The sequence below is a fragment of the Kogia breviceps genome, chromosome 4 (assembly GCF_026419965.1).
Source record: "Kogia breviceps isolate mKogBre1 chromosome 4, mKogBre1 haplotype 1, whole genome shotgun sequence".
Lineage (NCBI taxonomy): Eukaryota > Metazoa > Chordata > Mammalia > Artiodactyla > Physeteridae > Kogia > Kogia breviceps.
This window is the reverse complement of record NC_081313.1, coordinates 113,299,304-113,310,439: the sequence shown is the minus strand read 5'-3', so window position 1 is coordinate 113,310,439 and position 11,136 is coordinate 113,299,304. Positions and strand designations below refer to the sequence as shown.

The 11,136-nt window shown below is 42.2% G+C and overlaps 1 pseudogene; it reads right to left on the bottom strand.

Annotated features, from left to right (window-relative positions):
* Positions 1 to 10,001: 10,001 nt before the first annotated feature.
* On the bottom strand, positions 10,002 to 10,820 carry LOC131755727 (small ribosomal subunit protein uS2B-like; annotated as a pseudogene).
* Positions 10,821 to 11,136: the final 316 nt, after the last annotated feature.

The following is an 11,136-nucleotide window of genomic DNA, read 5'->3' as shown; positions in this document are numbered from 1 at the left end:
TGAATAATGTTTTAGAAAACTTGAGCACTTGATGATGAATAGATGTTAAGATTATTCTCTTTGAATTATTGTTTAGTATGTGTTATTATCATTCTTTGTCATCAGACTTCTTAAACCACAACCAGGATGAAGACAAAAGGTGAAAAAATAAGTTTCAGAGTCAGAAAATAAGATGGTCATCATGAGAATACGTTTTGTGTGACTTTGTAAAAGTACCCAGACACTTTCAAACTTGCTCTTTTCTAGTTTTAAATTCAGTAATGAAAGACAACACCTCAAAAGATTCCTTAATATCATAAACACAGAACTAGAGGGCATCTTTTACCATGTTATATAATTCAGACATTATCAAAAGGAAGGGGTGGGGAGATTTCACTCTCACTCTCATCAAATTAGCAAAATAGAATATACTATGTGAACTATTTGTTAAAATAAGTTTTTCTTTAGGTAAGAAATCTTTGCCTTAACTCATATGGTAATCTAGACATCAATAGTTTCCATCAACGGTTTTATATTCCAAGTAGAGTACATTATAATAATTATTTCTGAACTTTTGAAATACTGATAAAACTTTACATAAGCATGACTTTTGTTAAGATTCGCCAATGGCACTGATATCAACTTGCCATGTCATTTATAATTGAAAAACTTATAACATGAGTGTATGGTTCCCTGTCCAGCAAACTGCTCACTGGTTTCTTGTGCTTATTCTTCCCTCTGTGTGTGTCAAGGGCCACATCACTGTCTCTCAGAGAAACACTAAAGACTTGACTTTGCCGGTCAGCAGTGCAGTCTTTTTATGAAACACCTACAATAGCACCACATGCATCTTCACCATTCATTCTTTAATTCAAGTGTTCATTCAACAAATATGTGCTATTCATTGTTCAAGACTGAAAACAGAGGTGGACCAGACAGAAATGGTTCCTGCTTTTGGAACTTTTATTCTTAGGAGAGAGAGAGGAGATGTTTTCATTAAAAAGATGATTTTAGAGGTTGGTAAATGCTTTCAAGAAAACAAAACAGGTAATATGATAAAGGGTGTGGGAGGAGGGCAGTATGAATAGGGGCATTTAGAAAAATCCTTACTGAGGAGGTGACATTTGAGCTTGAACCTGGATGACAAGAAGGAGCCAGCCTGCATTTCCCAGCATGAGGGAACGTCAGGAGCACAAAGAATGGACTGGCTTCGTGCAGGAGGGAAAGAGAGAGAGTGACCACGAGTGAGCGTGATGAGGCTGAAGAAGGAAGCAGGGGTCCCAGCATGCAGGACACTGTGGGTCACGGGGTAGCAGGTGGTGGGGGGAGCTGAAACTCTGTGCTAAGGGTTTGGGGAAGACAGTGAGGGTCTTCCAGGGCAGTGATATCCGATTCATGTTTTTAAGAGATCCCTCGGGCAGCTGGTGGGTAATGGACCATAGGGAGAAGCTTAGGAGTGAGGAGGGGTGCTGGTTCTGCTTATGTAGGTTGGATCCTACGCGAGGAAGGCAGGCAGAGTAGGTGAGTGGGCTTGAAATCCAGCTTTTGCACGACTCACCAAGCCCTGTGTCCAGCATGGGCCTACGTTCACCTGGAGAAAGGCGTTTATTTTTCTAGCACACATAATGCACCATATGGGCAGGAAGCAGCCTCAGGAGTGAGAGCACGTGGGAAGATATTGAAATAATCTTTGTAGGGATAATAGTTATGGTGGAGAAAGAAAGAAGTGGGTTTAGGATATGCCTGGATGAAGAGCTGGCAGGACTTACTGATGGATTAGATGTGAGAGGAGAGGGGAAAGCAGAAATCAATGCTGCTCCTTAAACCCATGGGGTACGGTGCTGTCACTGACTGAGGGAGGGAAATCAGGGAGTGGGCTAGGTTATTTTTAGGAGAGGGGTCAAGAATTCAATTTCAGCAAAGTTAGCCTAAGATGCATGTTAGGTGTCAAACGGTCAGACATATGAGTTGAGGACATTTTTTTATTCTATTAAGTATAACTCAGAAGTGTGAAGAGATCACAGCCTCTTACATCTTCTTCGAGATTCCTGACCCACTGAGGGATGGGGGCAGGTGGAGGAAGAGAACTAGAGTCAGCCCAGTCTGTTATTCTTCAACTGAGGGAAGAATTTAAACAGGTTCAATAGCTCAGATTTCCGTCCCATCACTCCTCTCTCCCCCCAGGATGGTGGGCACCCACGGTGCACTCCGAGCAGTGCCTGGCAGGAGTCTTTGTTCCTTTTGGTGTCCTCTACCGCCTCTGGATTCCGCAGCAGTGCACCTTGTTTGCATGGCCCTGGTCACTGCTTGCCCTGCTGGTGTTCAATGCTGAAACTGGCAGCCTATGGCTGGTGAGAGTTCAGTTAAGGCTCTGGGACTCCTTGGGTGATTCAGCCTCTTGTCAGCTGGCCCTGTACAGCCCTCTGGGTGCCTTCCATATTCTCCACCCAGCTCCTGACCGGAACCACACTGGGGCCCTATGAATGTTTACTAGCTCTCTACCCAACCATGGCCCATGGACACTTTAGGAACATGTGGGCATTTCTGAGTCCCATCCTCATCACATGGGAACTGAGGATAGCTTTAGAGAGTGACCACCCAGCCCTGTCTCTGCCTGACCACGCCATACCACTGATTTCACTCTGATATGTTTGTCCACCATCTGCCTCCCATCGCCCCAGCTGGCATCAGGCCCAGATGGGAGACGATCTCCTCTCTTAGCCTCCAAAGTAGACTGAACAAAAATTCTCATTGTCTGCCTCTTCGGCCCCACCTTCTTTTCCCAACAAACCCTTGGTACCAGAACAGGTGGGCTTCCAACTTTCATTCATCCTGGTCCATTCTTCTCCTGCCCTGGGAAGCAAGCATCACAGCCCAGACAGCAGAGATGGGGTGGGGGCAGGGAGAATCTTCTCCCTATATACAGAATTCTAATATAATTGAAGGATACAAAAATTCTTTCCAGTCACATTGCTATGGCCAAGGGATTATGGGAAATGGTGATATGATTATTCAGAGGGAAATGCAATCTAGACATATTTAAATATATTACACTTGTAACACAAGTGTAGAGCTCACTGAAACTGCCAGTGCCGGAGATACAACTGAGAGAAACCAGCATGTGGATGGGGTAAAGCCAGGAATGAAGGAGAGCATCTAAGTCATGTAGAAAAGCGCTGAGAGCCCAGAACCAAGTGCTGGGGCAATCTAGTACAGAGAGGCTGGACGGGGCCAGGAGCCAGCAAAGGACACTGAGAGGTAGTGCATGAGGTAGAAGAAAGTTAAGAGCATGTGCTGTCACTGGGGCCACAAGAGGAGCAAGCTTCCAGAAAAAAAGGAGTGTGCAACTGAATCAAACAATCCCAGGGGGACAAGCCTATAAAAAGACCCTACCCACACTCTGATACTGACCCTGACCCTACCTCAGACCCCCAGTTCTTCCTTAGACGGATAATAAGGACAAGTTGGAATGAATAAAACAAATACCTTATCTAAAAGGACCATTAGTAGCAAAACTTCAGAAAATCGTGTAACCATTGTTAACTAAGATGACACGCTCTTCAGCAATTTCTGCACTCTTTGAGCCAAAGTGAAACCCCATCAGGATGACTGAAGTGAACACTGGCTATTGGAGATCCCCTGCACTTACTGAGAACTTTTAGAGGTACTGCACAGGATCTCCAGTCCGCCTCTTACGCAGCGTCATGAAGAGCAAGGGGACTTTCTTTCTTTGCTTTGCTGATCTCTTTTTCTGAAATCAACTTGGAAAACACATTAGTCTTTCATTCTTTTAGGCAGACACTAAAGCACATGGGTTTGTGGGTGAGACCTCTGCTGGATCCCATGCTTGGTGTCCCAGGCATTCTGGAAACAAAAGAAATGCAGCCAGAGATGGTGCTTTTTTTTCCACCAAAAGGAGCCGTGAAATAAACCCCTGGGATGGATGTGAATGGTGCCTGTGGCCTGATGCTTCTCCCCACCACTGCTCTGAGTTCATGGTGCCTGCTACCCCTACCCTGACCTTCACTTGTAATTGTGACTGTGGCCACAGTAGCAGTTTTATTAAGTTCCTCTATTCCATTTTACCTATTTAATCAAGTTAATACTATCTAGACTATGGAAAGAACAATACAAACAGTGATTGAGTTTGGACTGTTTACTTTAATGGTCAACCTGAGAGACAGAATGAGATAATACAAAGAGCATGGGTTGACTCCTGGCTCTGGCTCTCACTACCTTAGTGACACTGGAGGTCTAAGTAATCCAGTGCGTTGTGGGATGTGTAGTGAGAAACCTGCCCTCTAAGCTGGGCTGGGTTTCTAGGACCTGTCACTAGCCGTGGAGGAGGAGCAGGGCTTGCCATGATTATGAGGAGGCTGAGTCAGGAACCAAGGAGACAGTCATTTTGATGCATTCCATCCAAGGGAGCAGGATAGAGAGGTGGAAACTGAGACAGAGGCCAATCGTTTGTATATGGGGCCAATTACATAGAGTTAACAGATCTGAAAGAGGTGCATAGGAAGCAGATTCTACTACAGTCCTCAAGTGCTGATACACAGAGCCCTGTCCCCTTTGAGATGGAGACTGCAGCTGGATGAGTCAGCCAATCTTGGGGCTGGGAGGGAGCTGCTTAGGGTATTAGGATGCCCAGACATTGGAAAGTTACATCAATTCTCTATACCTCAACTTTCTCACCCCAAAATTCCAGGTAGTAATGCCTTCCACAAACAATTGGTGTGAGCTTTAAAGTGAGATAATGTACACAGAATATCTAAATTAAAAGCTGGCTTACAGAAAATGCTACAAGAATTATTGTTAAGTGAACAACAGAATGAAAATTTTCACCCAAAGCTCTTTCCACAATTTCAAACTCAGCATATAAAAAATAAAGTTCATCATATCCAGGACTGAGATAAATGTTTTAAGCCCACTTTTTTAATGTGCATTCTTTCCCAGAGTCCCACAGAAACAAGCCAACCATACCAGGTAAAAAATTATGTATCCCAACTGGAGACTGGAGTAGGGTCCATCCTTACATGCGGTAGGCTAACTTCTAAGATGACCCCAATGATCCCCCATCTCCTGGTATTTGTGTTTTTGTATAATCCTTTCCCCTTGAGTGAGAGCTGGACCTAGTGATGGGGTGTCATGTCTGTGATTAGGTTATAAAAGATCGTGACTTTTGTTTTTTTAGCAGATGCTCTCTATTGGTCACTTTGGTGAAGTCGGCTGCTATACCGGAGAGACCCATGTGACAAGGAGCTGACAGCAGCCTCCAACAAGAGAGGAATCAAAGTCCTCAGTCCAATCAGAGGAACTGATTCCTGCACAAACCATGTGGGTTTGAAAGCAGATCCTTCCCCCAACTGAGCCTTTGGATGAGACCACACAGCATTTGTTGACATTTGATTGCAACCTTGTGGGAGACTTTGAAGTAGGGGACCCAGCTAAGCCATGCCCAGATTCCTGACAGACAGAAACTGCGAGATAATAAATGTGTGTTGTTTTAAGCTGCTAAGTTTTGGAGTAATTTGTTACACAGCAGTAGATAACTAATATGCCAACCTTGTCATTTTATGAGGTTTCAGTTGGAATGGCCCAGGTAGGAGTGGAGTAAGGGATGGCTGGTCAAACATCCCACCATGAGAAGACGTTCACCTGGGGTAACTGAAGGGAGTGCCATTATACGCCCTCAGGGAGCTAGAGATAGAGCAGGTTACTATAAAAGGAGCTAGCAGACTGTTGGTGGGAATGTAAATTGATACAGCCACTATGGAGAACAGTATAGAGGTTCCTTAAAAAACTACAAATAGAACTACCATACGACCCCGCAATCCCACTACTGGGCATATACCCTGAGAAAACCATAATTCAAAAAGAGTCATGTACCACAATGTTCGTTGCAGCTCTATTTACAATAGCCAGGACATGGAAGCAACCTAAGTGTCCATCGACAGATGAATGGATAAAGAAGATGTGGTACATATATACAACAGAATATTACTCAGCCATAAAAAGAAACGAAACTGAGTTATTTGTAGTGAGGTGGATGGACCTAGAGTCTGTCATACAGAGTGAAGTAAGTCAGAAAGAGAAAAACAAATACTGTATGCTAACACATATATATGCAATCTAAAAAAAAAACCAAAAAAAAGGTTCTGACGAACCTAGGGGCAAGACAGGAATAGAGACGCAGAAGTAGAGAATGGACTTCAGGACACGGGGAGGGGGAAGGGTAAGCTGCGATGAAATGAGAGAGTGGCATGGACATATACACACTACCAAATGTAATACAGATAGCTGGTAGGAAGCAGCCGCATAGCACAGGGAGATCAGCTCAGTGCTTTGTGACCACCTAAAGGGGTGGGATAGGGAGGGTGGGAGGGAGACGTAAGAGGGAGGAGATATGGGGATATATAGCTGATTCACTTTGTTATAAAGCAGAAACTAACACACTATTGTAAAGCAATTATACTCCAATAAAGATGTTTTTTTTAAAAAAAAGGAGTGAGCAGAGACAAAGTTCAATATTTTTTTGTTTTGAGTCTTTCACCTAAAGTACCTAGAGCAGGTGCTAGAGACCAAGGGGAGTGGAATCCAGTAACCTTGCTTAAAATCTGCATCCTTGAGGCTGCTGAGGACAGGGTTTATCCTCTGGCTGGAGGAAGACTCTGTGATGGCCAAGGTGTCACCTAGAGGGAGGCTCTGTGCTAGCTGATGTCCAACTTCCAAGACAAGAAGGAGACCTTGCTCTTGAGCTAACATGAAATTCCACCCAAGCAGCTTAGCACTGCTTACAGCACCATCCCTGTCCTGAACAAACTATTCAATATCTAAGCTGCCAAAGAAAAATTATACATCTAAATTTGTCTTCTATGTTTGTTAAGGACTGAAAGAAATTACATTGGCTCACATAGTCTCTGTTGGGACTCATCTCAGCTGCCCATCCTGATTATCTTTCTGAACAACTGTCCATATGCATCAGCAGAGCAAAAAATTACCAAATATATAAAAATACTCAGCAGTTTAAATGGAACATTCAGAGTAAATAATACTGAATGAAACGTGCTTAATAAAAGAGCTTCTCCCTCCCCCACTTCCTGTGTATATATTTTTAACAATTCTTATTCTTACACTGTATCAATAAAGCAAGAGCAGGCTGTTAAGAAAGCAAATGATATGTAACAATTCTTGAAGACAAAAAATACAATTGCGCAACTGAAAAGAAGGAAACAAAACCCCAGCAGCAATGAACACAGCTAACTTCCATCTTTCTTTCTAATACCATTCCCCAATAAAAGAAATCCGCACTCTTTGGAGAAATGGCTGATTCTAGGACTGTGGAAGCAAATAGACAAGATGAGCCTGGAATATCTTATAGTACCAGAAACTAATACAGTGCTCAAAAAACAAAAAAAGCCACAATTATAGGGTCAAAAGGGACACAGAAGACAATTTAAACATCTCCAAAGTGGCTAAAGCTGGAACAATTTGAGCAACAAAATAAATAAGGCAGTATTGGATTGTAACCCAAAGTGTAAAATAAATATTCATGAGTCCATACTGATATAAACAAATGAGGAGACAAATCTCCCATGCAGAAGAATCCCAAATAATTTATGTAGATACTCAGCCCTCAAGAAAATGGAACATATCTCCCTGCTCCTTATGTGTGGGCTATGTATGGTAACATCCTTCTACAGAGTATAGTATGGAAAAAGGAGAAAAGAATAATCAAACAGTAAGAAACCTGACAAATGCTACCTCAGCCAGATGATCAAGGTCAGCATCAGTAGGGATAAATCATGTTGATGTATGTACCTTTGATATGGTGTGACAAAAATAACACTTGACTTCTGCGGTCTTCCTCCGAAAACACACAACCTATTTAATCATGAGAAAACCATCAGGCAAATCTCAACTGAGGGACATTCTCTACAAAATGCTTGACCACTATTCCTCAAAACTGACATAGTCATCAAAAACAAGGAAAGTCTGAGAAATGGTCACAGCCAAGGAGAACCTAGAGAGACATAACGACTAAACGTAATGTGGTGTCCTGGATGGGATCCTGGAACAGAACAAGGACTTAAAGGAAAAACTAAGAAAATCTGAATAAGGTAAGGACTTCAGTTAATAATAATGTATCCATATTGGTTCATCAATTGTAACAAATGTACCATGTCCATAAGTAACAAATGTACAATGTTAATAGCTTGGGAAACTAGATGTGGGGTATATGAGAACTTTCTGTATTATATTCACAACTGTGTTGTAAACCTTAAACTGTTCTAAAATTAAAACTTTATTAAAGATCAAAAAAGAAGATGGAAAGATGCTGAAGTAAGGCATGGGGGAGAGTGAGCCTGAACCAAATAAATTGGTTTAGGGTCTGACAGTGGGTATCAGATTTTGGAGAAAGAGAAGTTGGATGGCTGTATCCAGGGTCAAAGAACTTTAATGGAAATGAAAGCTTTGGTGGAATTCTTAATTAATCATTTTTATAAAAATGGTGCTTGATGGGCTTCATGAGCTTATTACATACTATTTGGAATGCACATTGAAAATTTTAAGTTAAAATATTCATTGGTGGGGGAAAAATCCTCAATAGAGGCAGTTAAGCAGCAGATTGGATTCTGCAAATAATTGAATAGGGAATTAAAGGACCCAATCCAAAAGTTCTCCCAGAAATCAGGAGTAAAAACAATGGTAAGAAATTTAAGGGAAAAACAAAGGCATGAAAAATAAGTTTAAGACATTTCAAAATATGTACAATAGGAATTATAGGAGGACAAAAAGGAAGATTGGTGATCAAAAAACTAATAGAAAAGATTTTAACTGGAAGAAAGATTATGATCTTAAGATCAAATGGGCTATTTGCTGGTCAGGAGTAAAAAGAATAGCCACAACTAGACAAATTCTGGTGAAATTTCTGAGTTCCAAGGATGAAGATCACGTGGATAGGAAGAAACAAACAGATTTCATTCAGAGGAAGAAACCAACAGAAACTTCATGAAGTAAGAAAACAAAACTGAAATTATAGACTATTAAGAAATTAATGAGAACAAGCAAACCCCATCCCAAAATCTACACAAGGCTGCTGACTGTGTTCCAAAGACTGGCTTCTTACCTAGTAATAACTACGTGATCCTGGGCAAGTTACTTAACTTTATAAAGCTTCAATTCCTCACCTTTAAATAATAATATCAACTACTTCCATGGTGCAAATTATGTGCCAGACACGGTTCTAGGGTCTTAATGTGTATGAACTTATTTATCTCCCCTAACAGGCCTATAATGTAGATTATATGATTATCCCATTTTACAGGTGAAGAAATAGGAGCACAGATAAGTCACATGCACAAGTTACAAATGGCAGCAACTGTAGCTCGAGTCAGCACTCATAACCACTAAAAGACTTCTTATGAGGCCTTATGGGGTGTTATGAGGATTCAGTGAGATAATACATGTAATAGTGTACTCAATAACTGGAGCTACTATCTGTTTAAAAAATGAAGCAAACGTGACTTAAGGAGCTAGCAGAGGAACAATAAAATAATCTAAATCAGGTAAGAAGGAATTAATAAAGGCAATAATAATTTATAATTTAGCAAAAATGCTAAATTAGAATAAGAAAAATCATACACAGTATTGATAAATAAAAGCATAACTTGATTCTCTGAAAATAATCAACTATACAACTTTCCTACAAGTTTCACCAAAGAGAAAATGTGGGCAAAATGCACAATATCACTACTTTGTTAGCAAAAATCTGGGATCATCTTCTAGGAAGATGCACAATTAAAAAAAAATCAAGAAGTGAAAAAGCTAATAGAGCACTAAAAAGATTTTTTTAAAAAACAGAAAATGCCAGAGTTAACCTCCGAAAATCATCAGAACCAGATTTTATGGACAAGTTCTTATGAGAACTTAATTCGTTCAGCAGTGCTTTTTTTAAAAAGAAACTTGTTTTCCGTCAACCTTATTTGCATTTTCTGTTTAAGAGTCTGCGGAAGAACAGCTTAAGGCGACTTGGCGGATGTTCCTACCCTCTGGCTGCAGTGCTGTCCTGGGAGGCGGGCTGACTCTTCTTCAGCGGGGAGTCGCCGAAGAGGGCAGAGGGCCCCTAAGCCTGCAGCCCAGTCTGCCACCTCCGGTTGAGGGGCCGTAAATTCGGAAGCTGGAGCAGTCCGTTCAACCTGAAGTTCCTCCGTGCTCTCAACCTTTTCAGCTGTAGCCGGCTCTCCCTTTGCCATCTCTTCAGGGTCTCCGTAGAAGTAGAGCAAGGGTGACTTTCCGCGGGTGCTCACGGGAGATGGCGCCGCGCAGGCGCAGAACTTCCCCAGCCGGTATCCAGCACATCCGATGCACTGAGTGAGCGCCCTTGCCCATGTGTGAGACGGCAACGTCCACACGGCGCAGAGAAGAGTGTGTTTTACCCAGAGACATGTGGGGCAGGCCCTGGGATCAGTAACCACCGGAAGTTGCAGTTCCCAGAAGGCTGCCTGGATCTGGTTAGTGAAGTTTCCAGGAGTGAAGTGTCCAGCAATAGGAGTGGCCCCACTGACTACAGCAAACTTCAGCACAGCCCACTGGCCAGTAGTCCTGGAGGATATGACACGACACCAGCAGGATTTTCAAAGGCAACAATGGCATGAGCTGCCAGCAGAAGCTTCTCCCAGTTCTCTTCAGATTTATGATGTAGATACCATTACTTTTTCTTGTGTAAACATACCATTACATTTGGAAGTCAAGGTTGGTGCCACCTAAGTGGGTTCCTGCTGCTAGGAATTTGAGGACATCTCCTCCTTCATTTGCAGGACCTCAAGAGCTCCAGACATTGTGAAAGTTTCCCTTTAAGTTACTACAGGAACCCAGAACAATGCCAAGGACCCCTGTCTAGGTAGAACAGAAAGGACAGCAAATAATCTAATTGCTGTGTCCCAGGCACTGTTGTCACTGGGTTTGTGGAAATGAACAAGAAAAATCCCCTGCCTTCCATGGAGGCGTGACGGAACACTGAAAATTCTCAGGCTGATTAAACTCCTACAAAGTATAGAGAAAGATGGAAAGCTTCCTAACGCACTTTATGAGGATAGCATAATCCTGACCAAAACCTGAAAAAGAAAGCGCAAAAAAGGGAAAATTAAGAATGAA